At 39.0% G+C, this 10,296-nt stretch overlaps 1 pseudogene; it reads right to left on the bottom strand.

Annotated features, from left to right (window-relative positions):
• Positions 1-1,555: 1,555 nt before the first annotated feature.
• Positions 1,556-9,670, bottom strand: LOC116115692 (annotated as a pseudogene).
• Between the last annotated feature and the right edge of the window lie 626 nt (positions 9,671-10,296).

Below are 10,296 nucleotides of genomic sequence, written 5' to 3'. Positions count from 1 at the left end.
TGTCTCATAAGGTAGATAGCCATATCTATCAAGGTCATCAGTAAATGTGATAAAATACGAATATCCACTTTTGGCTTCAATTGTTAGTGGACCACATACATCACTATAGTTGATGCCTAACAAATCAGTAGCCCTTTCACTTTGTCCTGTGAAAGGTGACTTGGTCATCTTTTCTTAAAGGCATGACTCGCATACCTCAAATAATTGAAAATCAAAAGGGTCCAAAACTCCATCCCTTTGAAGTTTTGCAATGCGAGTCTGATTAACATGACCCAATCTACAATGCCAGAGGTATGATTGGGTTTGATTGCTATGTTTAGCTTTCTTTGTTTCCACATTGAGAATATCCTTATTGTTTAAATCTAGAGCATATAATCCATTATATAACCTAGCATATGGAACTTAGTACCGGTGGTGGTGGATGTAGCAGCTCTAGCACGTATAGACATGGACCAAGTTAGCTACAGCAGTATTTACAAATGGACATGTCCTACATGACCGAGAGGGAGAAACGTAAGATGAATGTGCTTCAATGGTGGAACCAAAATGTAAGTCGATTCCCCATTGTAGCCCAGATGGCACATGACATTTTATGTGTGCTAGTTTCTGCGATTGCATCCGAGGCGAGATTCTTAATTAGTGGTCGCATTATTGAAGATAGAAGATGCTCTTTAATCAATGAGATGGTTGAAGTAATCACATGCTTACGAGATTGAAGACATACAAAAGACTATAATTCCACCCTGAAGATCCCAAACTACTTGACCTCTTCAAAAACATAGATTTGAGTGATGTAAATTTTGAGGATGTAAATTAATAATTTAATAAAAACAAATTTATTTAATTGTTTGTGTTTAAGTTTAAATTAAATTTTCATATTGCAAACATTATATTTATGATAAAATTAAATTATCTCTTTAAATTAAAACCATATAAATTTATAACCAATTAACCCATTCATTTATATTTATTTACTAATTAATTAAAAAATTTACAAATCACCCCCTAAAAAATTACTAAACACCCTACATAATTTTCGATATAGCCCCAAAGATATAAAAAATTAGGCGGGATAAATGAAATTTTTTAGGCCCATAGGATTCCTATGACCGGTCTAAGGGACTGATCTAAGCCCTAAGAAATCTCATGGACCCAAGACTGGTCCCTGATTATTTGGGCTTAGGCCCTCAACGGCCAAGCCCAAATTAGGCCCAAACCTTGAGGGCCCAAGCCCAAGACTAATTGGGCTCGAGCCTTTCCCACCTCTACCCAAGACTAGGTTCTACACAAACAAATCAAATAAATCTTGTTTTTTCCTTTTTAATTTTTCAAGTAAGCCCTATTAAGCTAAGTATTATTTAATAATTAGAAGATAAATTACAAATTAAACGATGAAGAAAGCTAAAAATTCCCAAAAGCAGAAAAACAACATCCCATTGTGCAACAAAAGGGTTGAACATGAAGAGAGGAGGATATATGCTACCACCGAATTAAATTAACAAACAGAAGTCTCACCAGCAAACTTATTTAATCGTAAATGGAAAAAAAAAAAAAATCATGGAAGCAAAACTTCCTTCACAAGCTTTTCAAAAGTCAGATACGATGTACCATTGGGACGACAAGCCTCTTCTGCCTTTTTCTTCCACTCCATTACATTTTCGTTCATTTTCTTACCCTTTTCCTCCTCCATTATCTTTCTCACAAGAATCTCCACTTCTTTTCTTTTAACATTATTATCAATTTCCATCCCAATTCCCCATTCACTGCATGCATACCTACAATTAGTTTGTTGTTCAGCAAAAATTGGCCAACAAACCATTGGCACCCCACTGCATATGCTTTCAATCGTCGAGTTCCATCCACTGTGAGTCAAGAATCCTCCAATCGCCAGATGATTCAGAACTTCTTCTTGTTGACACCAACTTGCCAATAGGCCTTTCTCCTTTGTGCCTTCAACAAACTCAGCTGGCAACACTGCCGAGTCTCCCCTAACGAGGTCCGGCCTTATAATCCATAGAAATGTTTGATTACTGTTGGCGAGTCCCCATGCAAATTCAACCATTTGTTGCGGTGACATCACTGTGATGCTGCCAAAATTTACATAGACTACAGAATTTGGTTCCTTGGACTTGAGCCATTTGATGCATTCGGATTCTTCTTTCCAAAGATTGGTACCAATGTTTTTCAAACCGTTTTGAAGGATGCGATCGAGGAGTAATTGAAGAGGTCCGATTGTGTAGATTGGAGGGAACATTGAGGAGAAAGCGTTTACTACATCATGCTCAAACTCGTCAAAAGTGTTTGAACGAAATAGAGACAACAACAGGAACAAAATAATAATAGTAAAACAAAACAAACAGTAAACAAAGAAAATAATACGCGCAATTTACCCTGGTTCACCCAATGTGGGCTACGTCAAACTGAGTCAATATTATTGAAATATGCCTCACCTCTCTCGTTTACAATGAATGAATTGCTCTCACACTCATAACAAGGGAAAAGTATGTTTGTATACTAGGTTTAAGAGATTAAACCTAGTTTTACAAGGATTCCTATTCCTAAGCCCAACCCAAAAAGGAATTAATAACTTAAAAGAAATCCTACAGTGGTTATACATGGAAAAGCCCAAAACCGCCTACGGGCTCGGGGGCGCTGCCCCCACGACCCTTGCCTGCTCACCGGGGAGCGGGGCACCTGCCCGCTGACAGGTCAGCGGGACCCCCGAGTGCGTCTCCGTTACCCATTAATGCTGAAGTAGTCGACAACTCCAACAGCATTAAGTATGATGGCTGAAGCTTTTGCAGCTCTTTCTGTTTCCTGAATTCCACATTGTGTCATGAAATCGTTCGGATCCGTGGTGCGGATAAAGCTTGGGAGGTCCCTGAGACGGATATTTTTCATTCCAGGAATCTAGTCTACTACTGTTTCTAAATACCCATGTAACGCCCCACTTGAGGTACGTAGTTAGTGTTTCCTCTTTCGCCCTCATTTGAGTTGTTTTTGGTAATATTGTTTGATTGAAAGTTGTGTTGAATGTTTGCCCTGAATTTGGCTAAAAATAGAAGAAGTTGTGTATACCAAGCTTCGCCGGGGCGAAGATGTCTGTGTTATGGCACTGTTTAAAACTGGACCAGACCGACCGTCCAACCGTTTGACCGTGAACCGGTCACGTGTCCTGGTTCGAGTTACCCTCAACCTGTTAATATGTATTGAGTCCGTTTTAAACCGGTTGAAAACCGATAATATGAGTGAACCCGCCGGTCCAAACAGACTGGCGAAAAATTGGTCCACAATTTAAATCCCTAATACGCGACATCGTCTTCTCTCACGCAGCCCATTCTTCTCTTCTTCTTTGTCACGCAGCGTCAAAGCCTTCTTCTCTTCTTCTGTCACGCAGCGTTGCAACTCTTTCCATCTTCTTCTGTTTCAGTTTTTCTCACAAAAATTCTCATGGTTTCGACTGTCTCTTTTCTCTCTGAAACCACCCAATTCATCTGAACTCGCTAGATATCAATAATGACATCTTCCCCTCGCTGGAAATCGACAGTGACAGCTCCATTCATCGATCCAGGTAACGCCATTCCTCGCTCCCTCTACTTTAAGTTACATCTTTTACATTTTTCAATCTATAAGCTGTTGTGGTTGTATTGTAACAATACTATTGTTTACCTTGAGTGAATCTTTGTTCATAAGTTGCTGTTTTTGACCCTTGGCTGTTGCTGGATGTCCTGATTTTTTGTTGTTATTAGGATGATTATTCAAAGATAAAATTAGTGATGCGTTAGATGAGCTGCAAATAATTAATGTTTTAGCTGTTAAATACTACTAATCGTCATTCAGAGCAAGCAATTTCAAGCATCTAGTTATAATTGATGAATGAGTCCCTTATGGCATTTTATTTTCCTATATACCTGACTATAGGCTGCAGAATTAATTCTTAGAATATAAGGCTTGTGCAGTGAGTTAATAAACTCCTTTAATCTTATCAATACGGTGTCACAAGGGTCTTGTCGCGGAACCCTACTTGCGCCAGGCAACATAATGACATGCTTCCGATTTTGTTCTCTGTATTGGGGATGACCGTCGGATGAAACATGTTTGAGCTGATAATGAATGCCCACACTGGTCCGTCGTTGTCTCCAGTTTGCTGAAGTTTTCGCTTGCACAGTTGCCAGAAACCCAGCAAAGCGAAGTATTACTTGGATGACACTTCTGAGATATTACGAATGTTACAAGGCCTCGCCGAGGTTTCAGAACAGGCTGCTTGTGCATCCTAAGCTTCTCAAAGACCGTTATCGACCGAGAATAATTAGACGCGATGACCATCAGGCTCCCTGAGCTCTTCTCTCCAGTGTACATTGGGTTTGTTTCATTCTCAAATTGGGTGTTTTCATTACCTTATTTATTAGATATAAGTAAGTTTTGCTACTGTTATTTTGCACAGTTTATGTAGCCCCTTGCTAGTAGATGAATTGAACTCTTATTGTTTGTTGTTCATGGCTTCTTATGTTCTGATTTGTCAGCTAGCTTATGATTCTCTTAAATTGTCATTGTCTACCACTACCATTTATGTTTACATTTTCAAATTCTTATTTTTATTTCGAATTTATTTTTTATAACAAGAACACCAAATCTATTATAAATAAATGAATATATCTATTAAAAATTGTTTTTTTTTTTAAATGTGCTGATGTCATTATGATGTGTGATGATATCACCGATCCAACCGACGGTCCAACCATTGGATCGGTGAACCGTGACCCGGCCATCAGAGCGGGTTACCCTCCGTCCGGTTTTTAAACAATGTGTAATGGGCTTTAGGTCAACGACTCCCAAACTAACGACTATAGGGCCTAAGTGTAGAACACCCCTGACTTACTTACCTTGAACAACTAGGCTACAAGTCAAGATTTTTTTTTTTTTTTTTTTAAATAAAGCTCATGATCTATGTAATGACCTATTAAGCTTCTAAGGACTCATGCAACGAGCTTTAGGGCAACGCTCCCAAGCTAGATAGCTTTAGGGTTAGGTGTAGACACACCATTAGGCTTACTTACTCGAGTCAACTAGGCTACAAATCAAAACCAAATATCAAGCAACATTTAAGCAATTCCAAAGACAAAGATTAACATTTTAACACATGCAAGATTATAAATGAAAATTTCTCCATGGGCATGTAAGTTATGGGAGCCTTGCATAAACACTAAAACACATGATATTCACACAAAATGTGTTTAACCACAATTATGGACAAACCGCACATAACAGAAACAATGATTCAATGTTTAAAATCATGTTAACAAACCATTTAAAAACCTCACAAAACCTTTCAATTAGCACCTCAATTGCTTTAAAATGGTGATGTACATGAATTCATGAAAAACAATATTTAAATAGCTCACTTTGGTTCACTTTTTCCACTTTTGACTTAAAGAGTAAGATTCACATATTTTCAACAAGAACTAATCATGCCACAAAAATTATGCAAATCATTCAACATCCCACCCACAAAACAGCATTCTTCAGTACCACAAAAACACATCATCACTCAAATCTCAACGAAACAAATCATCAACAACACCTAAATCAAAACTCCCTCCACAACAACACACACTCCATAATAGTATCATCACACAAATATGCCAACAACACTCCTATAAAATAAATCACCACGTCTCCCAACTTCAAATGTCATTGTCCTATGACTCACAACACAAAAATTCTCCCCAACTTAGCATCAAATGATCCCAAATGGAATAAATAATGACAATTAAACCATCCAACATATTGAGAAAATATCTAACAATAACAACATATAGGTGGAGAGATACAACCTGAGAAACAATGAGGGTTGTCATCAATGGAGTTTGTGGAGCATGCTTAAGCGGTCTTCGACTAGTTAATAATTCCTACAAAAACAAAATAAAAAAAAGATTAAAGCAATAAAAAATATTTCAAGGTGGGTTGCTCCCACAAGCGCTAAGTTAAGTCTTCAGCAGACTTAGTGCACTTAAATGGCTAATGTGGTTCTAACAAAGAACACTCCTCGTATCACTTCTCCATCAATGATGCCATCGACAAGGTTTAAGTCTTTGGCCACTACCTTAAAAACTTCCCTTTTTGGGTTTGGATTTCAACAGCTCCTGAGGAAAACATTAAGAACAATAAGGGCCTCCTATCATGACCGAAGCTTTTCTAGAAAGAGACGAAGCTTGGAGGTAAAGAGCTAATTTTTTATTAAAGAGAATACTTCCTAAAAGTGTGTTATCAGTAAAGCCTGTCTCTCTTTAGAGATGTGAGATTTCATCTAGCTTGTGTCTTAGCTCATCTAACTCCAGAAGTTGGAGTTTCCTATGGTCACCAGCCATGGTCATATCAAAATTGAATTTCCTTGGGCCTAATATGCTCTATGTTCAAGTTAGGTAATGACATGCTTTCCCAAAAACTAACGATAAGGGGACATGCCAATAGGGGAAGATAAGCAGTTTGATAGGCCCAAAGTGTGTCATTCAGAGCACGACCAATCCTTATCGGCCTAACTATTTTCTCTAAGATAGTCTTAATTTCCTATAGCACGTTCCACTTGTCACTAGTTTGAGGGTGATAAGTGTGACAATTTATGAGTGATTGAGTACTTTTTCAATAGTGAGCCAAAGTGCTATTGGTGAAATAGAACCACATCACTAATGATGGCATGGGGTGACCAAAACCGACTAAATATGCGCGATTGAACAAAGTTGACGACCACCTTGTGATCATTGGTCCTAGTGGCAATGGCTTCCACCCATTTAGACACATAATCCACTGCAAGAAGATATATTCAAAGCCAAAAGATGAGGGAAATAGACCTATGAAATCGATACCGCACATCAAACACTTCCACACCAAAGGGATTAAGGGGCATCATTCTGGTCCCAATATTCTACTTTCTAACATGAAGTACAAGACGACCAATAAAAGAATGCATCACGAAAAGACTGGCCAATAAAAACACACTGAAGACCTTTAGAGGTGGTCATGTTCCATTGTAATGACCACGCAAGCATAAGAATGGTAAAATGCAAGTACTACTAAACTCATGGTCGAGAACACATCTCCTAACAATTTTCTCACACACCTTGAAACGGTCCGGTCTTCCCAAAAATAATGCTTGATGGTTGCAAAGAAATGATCTTTCCAAGTTTTGGTTACCCTAAAGGTAATTCCTACAACCAAGTAATAACTATATGGAATACCAAGGTGTTTGGATTGAGATATCAAATAATTGCTCATCCGGGAAGATGTCATTCAAATATGACGGGGCAACTTTGTAAAAGTCTGACAAGTGGTCGGCGACCACATTATCACTACCTTTTTTATCTTTAATTTCTAGATCAAACTCTTGCCAACAAAATCCATCGAATTAGTTAGGCTTAGTGTCTTTCTTTCTAACAAATACCTAACTGCAACTGTCTATAAGACAACTATCCTAGACCCAAGTAATATGACGAACTATAAGAAGATACTACTACAGCTACTCCTCTCGATAGTGGTGTAATTGCATTAGCATCGGAGAGGGTCTTGCTTGCATAGTAGATCACAACGGACTTTGTATTCACTCGTTGGCCAAGGACTACACCAATGGCAGTCCGACGCTCACACATCACTTCAAAAGGTGTTCCAATCAGAGGTGCAGATGGATGCTGTGGTCAATGCTTCTTTCGAAATGGTAAAGGCAATCATACAAGAATCATAAAAAACAAATGGCACATCTTTAGCAAGCAGATCATATAAGGCTTAGAGATCTTGCTAAAATTATGGATCAAACGTCTATAAATCCTACATGGCCTGGAAAGATCTATTTGTTTGACGACGAAGGCAGTGGCAGTTGAGAAATCAACTCCATCTTTGCCTTATCCAATACTATCCCCTTCTTGGAAACTAATGACCTAAGACAATTCTTTCTTGAACCATGAAATGGCTCATTCCTAACTAAGAACAAGATTTGTCTCTTTACATCATTTCAACACCAATGCAGCTTTTTGAGAATCATCAAAAATGTACAAACATAAAAATCACGCGATGAAGACTTCAAGGAATTGACCCTCCATGTTGAAAAATATTGATAACATGCACCTTTGAAACGTTGCGATGCATTGCATAACCAAAGGGCATGCGACGGAAGGAAAACGAACCAAAGGGACATGAGAACGTGGTCTTTTTGTTAAGTTGCCTAACACTCATGCTAATGAAAAGTAAACAAAACTTGAAAAGTAACAAACTAAGAATTGAACTAGTCACTAATAGTACCTCCACAAGTGCTTGGCATTCCGCTCGCAAAACGGCTATGCCGTTTAAGTATTCTAGGTTGAAAAGTCCCTGGTCGAGCTTTTTGAGATCTGGAAAAGACCTTCCCACTTAGCCCAATGCCCCTAATGTGTATTCTATGCTTCGGGAACAACCTTCTTAGGACTAGATCACCTACCCCAAAGTCGGTTCTCAACTTGAGTTGAAGTATCTTTTCACTCTTTGTGTACAAGGCTACTCTTAACTGAGACTTAGCCGATGTTCCTCAATCAATTCTAACTTCAAACGAAGAAGATCCTGTTTGATTCTTTCTTAAAGACCTCTTGTCAAAACAACTAATCTTGACTTCTATCAGGCCATTGCCTCACATTCATAAGCTAGCGAGAACGAGGTTTCTCCTTAAGCTCTAGTCATGGATCTGTATAGCCATAGTGCTTAGTAGCTCGTCAACCCATTCCTTTGAGGTGATCGAGCTTTTTATTTTATTTTTTTTAAAGTGTGCTTGATCACCTTGTTTACTATTCGACTTGTCCATGGCTTGAGGTCAATAGACGTTGAGAAACTATTTTTTATTTGAGCCTCTCCAAACGATCAAAAATCCTCGCAATCGATGTCTTTCCATTATTGATGACAATGGTGTGTGGGATTCTAAACCTCAATTATGCTTTGTAGACAAATCCTTTAGCTTGTTCAATGTTATTGTTGCCAAAGGTTCAGCTTCTCCACTTGGTAAAATAGTCAAGACCACCCTACAAACTTCACACCTCTCTTCCTTAGGTAAAGGCCTATAATCGATCCCCATATTCAAATGGCAACGGCTTGTCAGAGTTGTAATTCTTGAGTGACTTGAGAAATATCTACGAACCTCTGACATCTGTCACACTTTCGAGCAAAATTAGCCGTATCATCAAAGACTGTCAGCCAATAATTCCTTGGCAAAGTACCTTGTACCAAAGATCGGCCTTCGTGTGGTTTCTACAATTTTCTCGTGGATTTCCTTATAATATACTCCCATCCTCAGGTCTACACACCGAGAGCGAGGTGTTATAGCCTGCTTATACAACCTGTCGTTGATAAGAATATTGCAAGCTGATTTGCTTGGAGGGTTTTATATTCATTTCTTCCCTCAAGGACTATTTCATCTCTTAAGTATGCTGTTATTGAGTCCATCCGCTATAACTTTGCCCTATTGCCAAGACCGCTTCTTTAGATGAAGGAGCTTGGACTGGTAGAAATTTACAGGGATAAGTCGTTGTTTCTTTACTCACGCTAAAGCCAAGCGAGCTAAAGCATCGGCCACTGAGTTCCTTTCCCTTGGAATGTGCCGCACTATAAGCTTTGAAATGCTTAAGCTCAACTTTACCTTTTGGAGATGAGACGCCATTATGTCCTATTTAGCTTGTATTCCCGAAGACTTGATGGACGATGAGCAGGAGTCATGTAGATTCTGATCGATTTACCCCCATTTCTTTGCCAAGGACTCCTATGAGCATGGCCTTATATCTGCTTATTGTTTGAGGCAACAAAACCGAACCTAACTACAGCTCGATTGGATCCTTCTCGAACCTTCAGCAGAAGTCCAGCCCTGCTCATTTTTCATTTGAGGACCCATCTAAATACATGGTCCACTGCCACAAGCTATCAAGCTTGTTTTCCACTAAAATGTTTCTTTCTAAGGTACTTGCTTAGGCAAGCTTAACCCCTTTACTGTATGAGAACTCAAAATAAAATTTGCCAAGGCTTGGCCCTTGATCGCTTTCTTGTAGGTACTTAATGTCATGCTACTAACTCCATAGCCACTAAATCAGTGTACTTGTGCCTCGGGCTTTTGCATTACCTTTTTCAGCGAAAGTTGGTAAGACATGCACAGAGTGTGCTTGGAAGTAGGGCCGCAATTTTTGAGTAGCTATGATGAGTGCATAAGCAAGCTTCTTTGCCTTTGGATACCTCATATAGCGTGAGCAGTCGCTTGGCAACTAAATAGACTGGCCTCTTTCGTTACCTAGCCTG

The sequence above is a fragment of the Pistacia vera genome, unplaced genomic scaffold (assembly GCF_008641045.1).
Source record: "Pistacia vera cultivar Batoury unplaced genomic scaffold, PisVer_v2 Contig751, whole genome shotgun sequence".
Classification (NCBI taxonomy): domain Eukaryota; kingdom Viridiplantae; phylum Streptophyta; class Magnoliopsida; order Sapindales; family Anacardiaceae; genus Pistacia; species Pistacia vera.
The sequence above is the reverse complement of the archived record's forward strand: the minus strand, read 5'-3'. Positions and strand labels throughout refer to the sequence as shown.